Source organism: Petaurus breviceps, unplaced genomic scaffold, assembly GCF_028583685.1.
Source record: "Petaurus breviceps papuanus isolate PSGF00001 unplaced genomic scaffold, PetGlider_PUasm1.0 91133, whole genome shotgun sequence".
Lineage (NCBI taxonomy): Eukaryota > Metazoa > Chordata > Mammalia > Diprotodontia > Petauridae > Petaurus > Petaurus breviceps.
This window is the reverse complement of record NW_027187419.1, coordinates 50876295-50885548: the sequence shown is the minus strand read 5'-3', so window position 1 is coordinate 50885548 and position 9254 is coordinate 50876295.

Here is a 9254-nt window from a genome sequence, read left to right as displayed (position 1 = left end):
CTTCTCCTTCTCCTTCTCCTTCTCCTTCTCCTTCTCCTTCTCCTTCTTCTTCTTCTTCTTCTTCTTCTTCTTCTTCTTCTTCTTCTTCTTCTTCTTCTTCTTCTTCTTCTTCTTCTTCTTCTTTCTGTCTCTCTGTCTCTGTCTCTCTCTGTTTCTCTCTCTCCCTTTCTCCCTCCCTCCCTTCCCTGAGGCATTTCCTTTTTTTTTCAGCCTTGGAACAAGATCAACTCTGAAGGTACAGAAATAGCCATCCACAGGTGGGATTATTACATTCACCAAACACTTAAGCTCCCTGACTGGCAGCTAACAGCATCCTACTAGCATCTGCATGCCCTCCACCATACATTCTGCCTTGAAAACTACAATTTTATTGAGTTCTAAGGAGGTCCAAACAGCCAGGTCAAAAATGGAAACTCTGACCTACTTCCCTCAAAGCAATATTCTCTCCAATTTTTCCTTTGGCCGGTCTCTAACTGATAGGTAACTTCAGGCCTAGTTAAATGTCTAGACTAACAGACCTTTTTTTTTTTCTCCTTTTTTCCTTTTTTTTTCTTTTTTTTTTGTAATCAAATGCTTCATTGACTTCTAATTTACATCCTTCGTTTCTGTAAGATTTTGAGTTACAAATTTTCTCCCCATTTTTCCCCTACCCACCACCCCAAAATATCCCCTCCTCCAATCTGCTCTCTCCCATATATTCTCCCATACCCCCTCAGACTTTCCAGTAGGGCATGGTGGATCTCTATGCCCCAGTGCCTGTATATCTTATTTCCCAGTTACATGTAAAATAATATTATTAATAATATATAAAAAACATTTGATTTTAAAACTTTGAATTCCAGATTCATTCCCTTACTCCCTTGTCACCCACCCTTACTGAGAAGATAAGCAATTCAGTATAGGTTGTACATATGTAGCTATGCAAAGCATTTTCATAGTGAATACATTGCAAAAGATTGACTATATTTCCCTTCCTCCTATCCCACCTCCCACTTGTTCTATTCTCTACTTTGATCCTGTCCCTTTTCAAAAGTGGGTGCTTCCAGCTTCGCTCCCCCCTAGCCTGTCCTCCCTTTCGTCATCCCCCCTACTCTCCTGTAGGGTGAGATACCCTATTTAGTGTGTATGTCATTCCCTCCCTAAGCAAAATTCAATGAGAACAAGATTGACCCATTCCCTTTTGCCTCCCTATTCTTCCCTTCCATTGTAACCATTTTCCCTTGCCTCTTCTATATGAGATAGTTTACCCCATTCTGTCTCTCCCCATCTCCTCTCATTATATTCCTCTCTCACCTCTTACCGTTTAAGTATCATCTCTTCCTATTAAATTGGTCCTGTGCCCTCTATCTATGTATACCTGTACATATATATATATATATATACACATTCACATATGTATTCATACACCCATATACCCTCCTCTATAGACATATATATGTATGTGTGTGTGTGTATTCCTTTCAACTATTCTCATACTGAGAAAAGTTTCATAAGTTACAAGTATTGTTTTTCCATATAGGGATGTAAATAGTTCAACTCTGATAAGTTCCTTATGATTTCTTTTCACTGTTTACCTTCTCATGCTTCTCTTGCTTCTTGTATCTGAATGTCAAATTTTCTATTCAACTCTGGTTTTTTCATCAAGAATGCTTGAAAGTCCTCTATTCCACTGAGTGACCATATTTTTCCCTGAAACATGATGCTCAGTTTTGCTGGATAGGTGATTCTTGATTTTAATCCCAGTTCCTTTGACCTCCAGAATATATTCCAAGCCCTTCAATCCCTCAGTGTGGACACTGCCAGATTCTGTGCTATCCTGACTGTGTTTCCACAATATTCAAATTGTTTCTTCCTGTCTGCGTGTAATATTTTCTCCTTGATCTGAGAATTCTGAAACCTGGCTATAATATTTCTAGGAGTTTTCTTTTGGGGATCTTTTTCAGGAAGTAATCTGTGTATTCTTTCAACCTCTATTTTGCCCTCTGGTTCTAAAACATCAGGGCAATTTTCCTTGATAATTTCTTGAAGGATGATTTCTAGGTTCTTTTTTTGATCATGGCTTTCCAGTTGTCCAATAATTTTTAAATTATCTCTCCTGGATCTATTTTCCAGTCAGTGGTTTTCTCAGTGAGATATTTTCCATTGCCTTTTATTTTTTCATTCTTTTGGATCTGTTTAATAGTATCTTGATTTCTCACAAAGTCACTAGCTTCCATTTGCTCCAGTCTAATTCTGAAGGAATAATTCTCCTCAGTGAGCTTTTGAGATTCTTTTTTCATCTGGCAAATTTGGCTTTTTAAGGCATTCTTCTCCTCATTGCCTTTTTGAGCCTCTTTTGCCATTTGAGTTAGTCTATTTATTAAGTTAGTCTATTATTCAGTCAGGTTGTTGATTCTCGTTTCATAATTTTCTTGCATCGTTCTCATTTCTCTTCCCAATTTTTCCTCCACTTCTCTTATTTGATTTTCAAAATCCTTCTTTAGGTCCTCTATGGTCTGTAACCAGCTCATATTTTTCTTGGAAGCTTTTGGTACAGGAGTTCTGACTTCACTGTCTTACTCCTGTTCCATGCTTTGATATTTTTTGTCCCCAAAATATGAGTGTAAATTAAGTTGCTCTGTTTACTTTGCTTCCCTCATTTGCGCATGTTGCTACTCAATTACTTGACTTTGGGGCTTTTTGCCACAATAGGAGTCTGCTACCAGACAGGGGAGCTTCATACCAAATGCTGGGGTTTTCTCAGCTGCCAAAGGTATTAGTTGGGAGTCCTCTCTGAAGCCTCCACACACTCTGGCAAGCTGGTCACATACCCCAGGACCTCTACCCTAGACCGCAATCCAAGCAGGTTAAAGCAAGAGCGATTACCCCTCAGACTGGTTGGTTGGTCCCCCTACAATCTGCAAGCCAGGAACTCTAAATCAGCCACATGGCAGTGGCTGCACAGCTGCAGTGCCTCAGCGGCTTCTTACCCCAGGGGCAGAGGTTGACCACACTTCCAGTTGCTGGATCCCAAAGACCACACTGCACTGACCTCTCACTGTGTCCTTAGCATCTATGGGTTGATAATTCTGGAAACCGCCACAGCTACTGGTGATCTGAAGTCCCTCCAGCTAGTGGCTGGTCAGGCCTGCCTGAGGCTAAAACCTCAGGCTCATGTGGGGCTGGGTTGAGCTCCCAGAATGCTCTGCTAGCCGCTTGCTGCCAGCCTGCTGTCATTTTGTGGGTTCTGTAGCTCCAAAATTTCTTCAGAGTCACCTTTTACATGAATTGGAGGAGGTGAGAGCCGGAGCCCCATGGAAGTCCCGTTTCTACTCTGCCATCTTGAGATTAACACACCTTAAAACTTCTGAACCTGCTCCCCTATGCCTCTCCCATTACATCCATTTTAGAGATGGGGAAACAGAGTCCCCATCTTTAAATTATAAGGTAAGATGATTCACTGGAACAAGTATAGTCAAATTCCCAGGAAAATAAGCAGTGTGTTGGGGGTTGGGGAGGTTCACAAACAAAGAAATAAAAATAGATAATAAACTCCTTGCAACCAGAGACATTGTTAGAGAAAATTGGGTACAGACCTGTAATTTTATCTTTATGTGAAGAACTCCCAGCAAGGAAATGCCAGTGGAGATCTAGACCTGCCTGTAACTTAGAGTCTTAGAGAACTGCCTAAGGGCACTGAGAAGTACTTATAGCCACATGTGCCAGAGCAGGATTTGAATCTACGTTTTCTGACTCCAAGACAAATTCTCTATTACCTCTTAATATATTTACAATGACTGTCATTTATGTAGTACTTTATGTACAAAGCATTTTATACAAAAGTATATCATTTGATCATCACATAAATCCTATGACCACAGGTATAAATTATTCCCATTTTACAGATAAGAAAACTGAGACTCAGAAAGGCTATACAACATGACATGGAAAAACGTTGGGCATGGAATTTGCATGGAATACAGAACCTAATACAGTACTTTGTATGTACTAGGAACTTAATAAATATTCATTAGATGAGTGAATGCTCTATAAAACTTTAATCTTAGGGCTCCAGCACAGGATATAAATTAACCAACAAAGATCTGGGATTTGAACTCACCACCAACTGGACCCCACCTTTCATCAGTCAGATTGAGCCACTTCCCAGGCTAAAACTAAGCCTGTGATTTGTTTTCCTGAATTTTTCCCAACTTGAGTGAGAAGATATGAAAGCAGTGGAAACAGGTTTTTTAATCTCATTTTGCAGGACAATTACAAGGTTAAAAATTGATTTAGCATCTGGAAATAAAGTGAAAAAGAAAGAAAGGACAGAGCTTTCTCTGTCTCACCACTCTGATTCTCTCCTTGCACTTATGTCATGGACCTTCTTTGTGTTTTAGTTGTCTGTGTATTTATCTGCAAGAAATCTTACAAAAATAGTAGAATAAAAGACATCATTAGAAAGATAGCAAGTAATCAGCAAAGGATAGTGAATGGGACAACCTGTGATGGTCCATTGGTACAAAGCAATGTCAAGACATCTCTCTAGGGGAAAGAATATTGGGTATACCTTGTGTGGGAGAGCCACATTAAGTGAAATGTGGATAGGTTGCAACCTGTACCATTCCCTCTCTCTCCTTAGTTTCAGTCCTTTGTGGATAATATTGTTCTTGGATGTGGTCTAGGGTTGGAATTTGTGGGTTATTATGACCCTATCCTGCTCTAGGAGAACTCCTTTCATCTTGTTTCTCCCTCCGCTCCCATTTTTCCTAATTCTTGGGACCTCTGTGTATAGTTAGAATATGTAATTAAAGTAATAGAAGTATAATAAAGCAGTAACTATCATTCAGCCATTCACAAAATCACCAGCTTTAATCTTTCAATCCAAACATGAATGAGAGGAGGGCCCATAACCAGAAGAGCTTAAGTGACAGGCTTCCATGTCTACTCATCATAGTGTCCATGCAGTTTGGGAATCACTTCACCCAGTCCCAGAACCTCAGCCTACTTCAGCAGCCATAACAAACAGCTACTTAAAACACATGGTAGTGTGAATATGAGCTTCCTTAGGCAAGCATGAGTCTCTAGCTACCTTCTTCTACCTTTCTTTTTTCTCTTTTGAATGTAGAACAGCAACTAGAAATCACGAGAAATTAATTTTTCCATCCTTGGTGATTACATCAATGAGAGGAGTCCCAAGTTTGGGATTCTAGCATCAGCTAACCAGAGGGAAGAGGGTTACCTTAAATAGCACTTCCTGGAGAAGATCACCACCACCAGGGTCATCCCATAACTGAAGAACTAAAGAAAATCATGTGCCCCAGTCAGGAGATCTGGGCTTTGTGTGTTGGCCAGGCAATGCCTGATCCACCTTTGGACTTGTGTATTGACCTATCCTCCGTGTCCGGAGTTCACTCACTTCTACTTTGTAGAATTTTTAGTTTCTTTAAAAACTTAAGCATCACTTTCTACAAGAAAGCTTTTCTGTGCCTCCCCCCTGTCAGGTTCTATTACCTTCCCTTCCAAAACATCCTCTTAACATTTCATATATAAACTATATATACTTAAATATGTGCATTTCATCTCTCTCTTTAAAATGTAAACTCCTAGAGGACAGTTATGGCTTGGCTTTTGGATTTCTATCACCAATGTTTAGCATAGTTGCTGGCTTACATAGTAGTTGTTTAACAAATGCTTGTTGAATGATTTATTCAATGCAAAATGCCTGTTTGATAGTTCTGAAAATGGTTTTTACTGTCCAGAAGAATGTAATGGACATGTTCTGTGTTTTCTATGATTTCTGTATTTATTCATGAGTCTTTTGTATATTGTACAGTTTCTGTAACGGAGGGGATAAGGAGTTTACCCTATAATCAATACCCTTATTGTAAATTGAGTGCCTTTTCCATAAGGGACTTGTTACACAAAATTTGAAGAAAATTTAGATGTGAACCATACTTTAGCTTTGTTTTAGAGACATCCCTGAAGTTACTTAGGTGTGGGGGCAGAACCAGAGAAAGAATATAAAAACCTGGCCAACCCATCTTTGGAGTCAAGTTGCCCAGAATTAAACCCAGCCCTCTGGGGGCCCATTGGACCTGCAGGACTATGCTAGAGCCAGCTTGAATTGGCTTGCAAGGGCTGATTGCTAAATTTTCAGTGTTAGCATTTACACTTCAGAAATCAGTAAATGCTACACATCAGGGCTTGATTTTTTTGTTTGTTTATTTTCAGATTCAAGAAAGTGATGGAGAAAAATGCTAATAATTCACATTAAGCTTAAAAGTATGTCATGCACACCTTTTTTAATGGAAAGCCTGTCATTAAACATTTACCAGCATATCCCTATATGTGTTTAAAACTGAGAAACAATATGGCATATGATTAAAAGAATCCTGGATTTGGAGTCAAAGAACCTGAATTGACATCCAAGCTCAGCTACTTACTTCCTAGAGTACTTTGGGCAAGCTATTCAACCTCTCTTGACTTCATTTTCTTTCTCTTTAAATATCCTCTCTAGATATCAGTTTTCTCTTTTATAAATGAATCATTAAGTATTTGTTTAGTACCTACTATAAACCAGTCATAGTGTTAATTTCTAAGGATGCAAAGATGGAACTGAAATAGCCCCTGACTTTAAGGTTATTATAGTCCATTAGAAAACTAGCATGTACATACATACACCTATAATTAAATGCTGGCCTAGATCTCCAAGGTTGCTTCTATATTTAAATCCCATAACCCTATTTTAGTATCATCTTCTCTCTTAAATATATCTCCTCTTCTCAATTTCCTCTTTTTGTCGAGGGTGACGTTATTCTTACAGTCACCCATATTCAAAACCTTAGTCATTTATTCCCTCAATTACTCCCTCTCCATCACCTCCCTCATCCAATCAGCTGTTAAATTTTGTCCTTTCTACCACAAGAATATCTCCCCCATCAGTCCCTTCCTCTCCATTCATACTCCTATTAGCTCTTATCACTTCTATTGAAATAACTTAACTGTTCTCACTGTCTCCAGTCCCTCTTTTATTCATTTCATCCTTCCCACACATAGAATTTAACAAGAACAAAAGGAAAGATTCAGAAAAAAATGTTCTCAGAAAAATGAGGAGGGAGAGATCACTTTCAACCAGGGAAAGCTGCCAAAATACTCTTCATTGCATACAGATCTGACCGTGTCACTCTCTTGTTCAAATACCTTCACTGATAGCCAGCAGAATAAATACACATTCCTCCATGATGTGGCTCCAACCTACTCTCTCATCCCAATTTTATGCTATTCTCTTTAATGTCCTCTATCTTCTAATCAAACTGGACCATTAGTTGTTCTTGGATTTTAGCCTGCCGTTTACCTCCCCCTAGTATCATGTAGGCAAGCAAACTGCCTTGCTTGGAAGGTACTCCCCTCACATCTGTATTTGTCAAAAAATTCTTTTCTTCCCTCAGCGTCTAGAGTATGTGCCTCCTCCTTCCCCAACCTTTACAAAGAAGACCTATCACACTCTGCCCTAGTGAGAACACATCTTGATTATGGTGTCCAACTCTTGGTATCACAAATTAGGAAGGATTGTTGATCAGCTGGCAACTATCATAAAGAGAGCAACCAGGGTGATGAGGATGGAGACCAGAACATCAAAGTTGCAGGAATTAGATATGTTTAACTCAGAAATGACAAGACTTAGGATGAGTATGATAGTTGTTCTCAAGTATTTGAAGTGGTCATGTAAAAGAGAAAGTGTTGGAGAAAATATTAATAACATAGATGATGCTGAAAAGTGTATCAAGTTTGCATTTTTGTAGAGTCCGTTTTTAAACATTTACCAGCAAATAGACTTATTCTGCTTAGTCCCAAAAGAGAGAACTGGGAGCAAAGGATATAATTTGCAGAGAGACAAATTTAGGCTCAATATAAGGACAAACTTTCTAAAAATTAGAGTTATCCCCAAATGGAATAGGTTTCGTTGGAAAGTGGTGGGTTTTCTTCTCACTTGGGGTCTTCAAGCAAAGACAGAAAGACCACTGGTTTGTTTTATATGTTTTGTAGTTTATGTGTATATGCGTGCATGTATGTGTGATCTTTCCTTGTTTCCCCAGAACTTAGCAGTGTCTAGAATGGAGATGTTTAATAAATATTTGTTGCTTGACCAAACTAGACAAACTTTGAGGTCTCTTATAATTTAATTCTAGGATTCCAGGATTCTGTTATTTCTGTTATCCTCTCAGCTAAAAATTGATCTCTGAGGACTTTGTCTGAATCTTTTTTTGTCCTCCTCACTTTCTATTTTGATGTGTCAACAGCATCTACAGGACTACCAAATTGGCCTTCTATGGCTCTTTATACATAACACTCCACTTCCCATCTCCAGACCTTTGCACTGGTTGTCCGCAATGCCCAGAATGTACCCCCTCCTCTCCTCCACCTCTTAAAATTCTTAGTTTCCTTCAAAGTTTAACTTGTGCCACCTTTTATATGAAGCCTTTCTTAATTCACCCTCTCTGGCTATCATGCCTTTTCTAAAAAAAAAAAAAAACAAATCCCCAGTGTTTGCTCATTTAAGTTTGTTGAGTAGATCTTTTAAATTTTTTAAAATTTTTTGACTGTTTTATAATGCCTTCATTTTCCAAAACATCTCCCCCTGCTCCCTCATCCTGAGAAATATCCTTTATAACAAAGAACAAAAGAGAAGGGAAAAATGTGCATTTTGCATATGTATATATATATATATACATGTCTACATGTACATACGTATACCCATGCATATATATACATATATATATGTACACGTTTATACATACCTATCTTCTCCTAGTCCCTCAAGCACTGACTATACCTGTTTTTTTTGTCATCTTTGCCCATTTTTTGGATGTGAAGTAAAATCTCAGGCAAAACTTGACCTGCCGGTGCAAGTAGGTTTGGGAGGGTAAATCCAGACCATTTGCTGCACTCTACGTATGGGTCATCCTATCACCAATACAGATGGTGATTCTTCTACACCTTAGCAGATATTCTTCAATAATTTCTGTATGAAAAGTTTCATCACTTGGTGACCAATTTTCCAGTGATGAACCTAACCTCTCTTTCCTAGTTATGTTGATTCTCAGACAGGCATAGCACCTTTCACAGGGTCTGTACTCAACACCTTTCTAGTTCACTAGGACCTAGAAGAGTTTACAACTATCCACTGGAATAATCTTTGAGAACCTAGGTTATCTCCATATCATGATGAGACATCAAGGCAGGGTGGCAGTGGACTATACAACCAACATAAT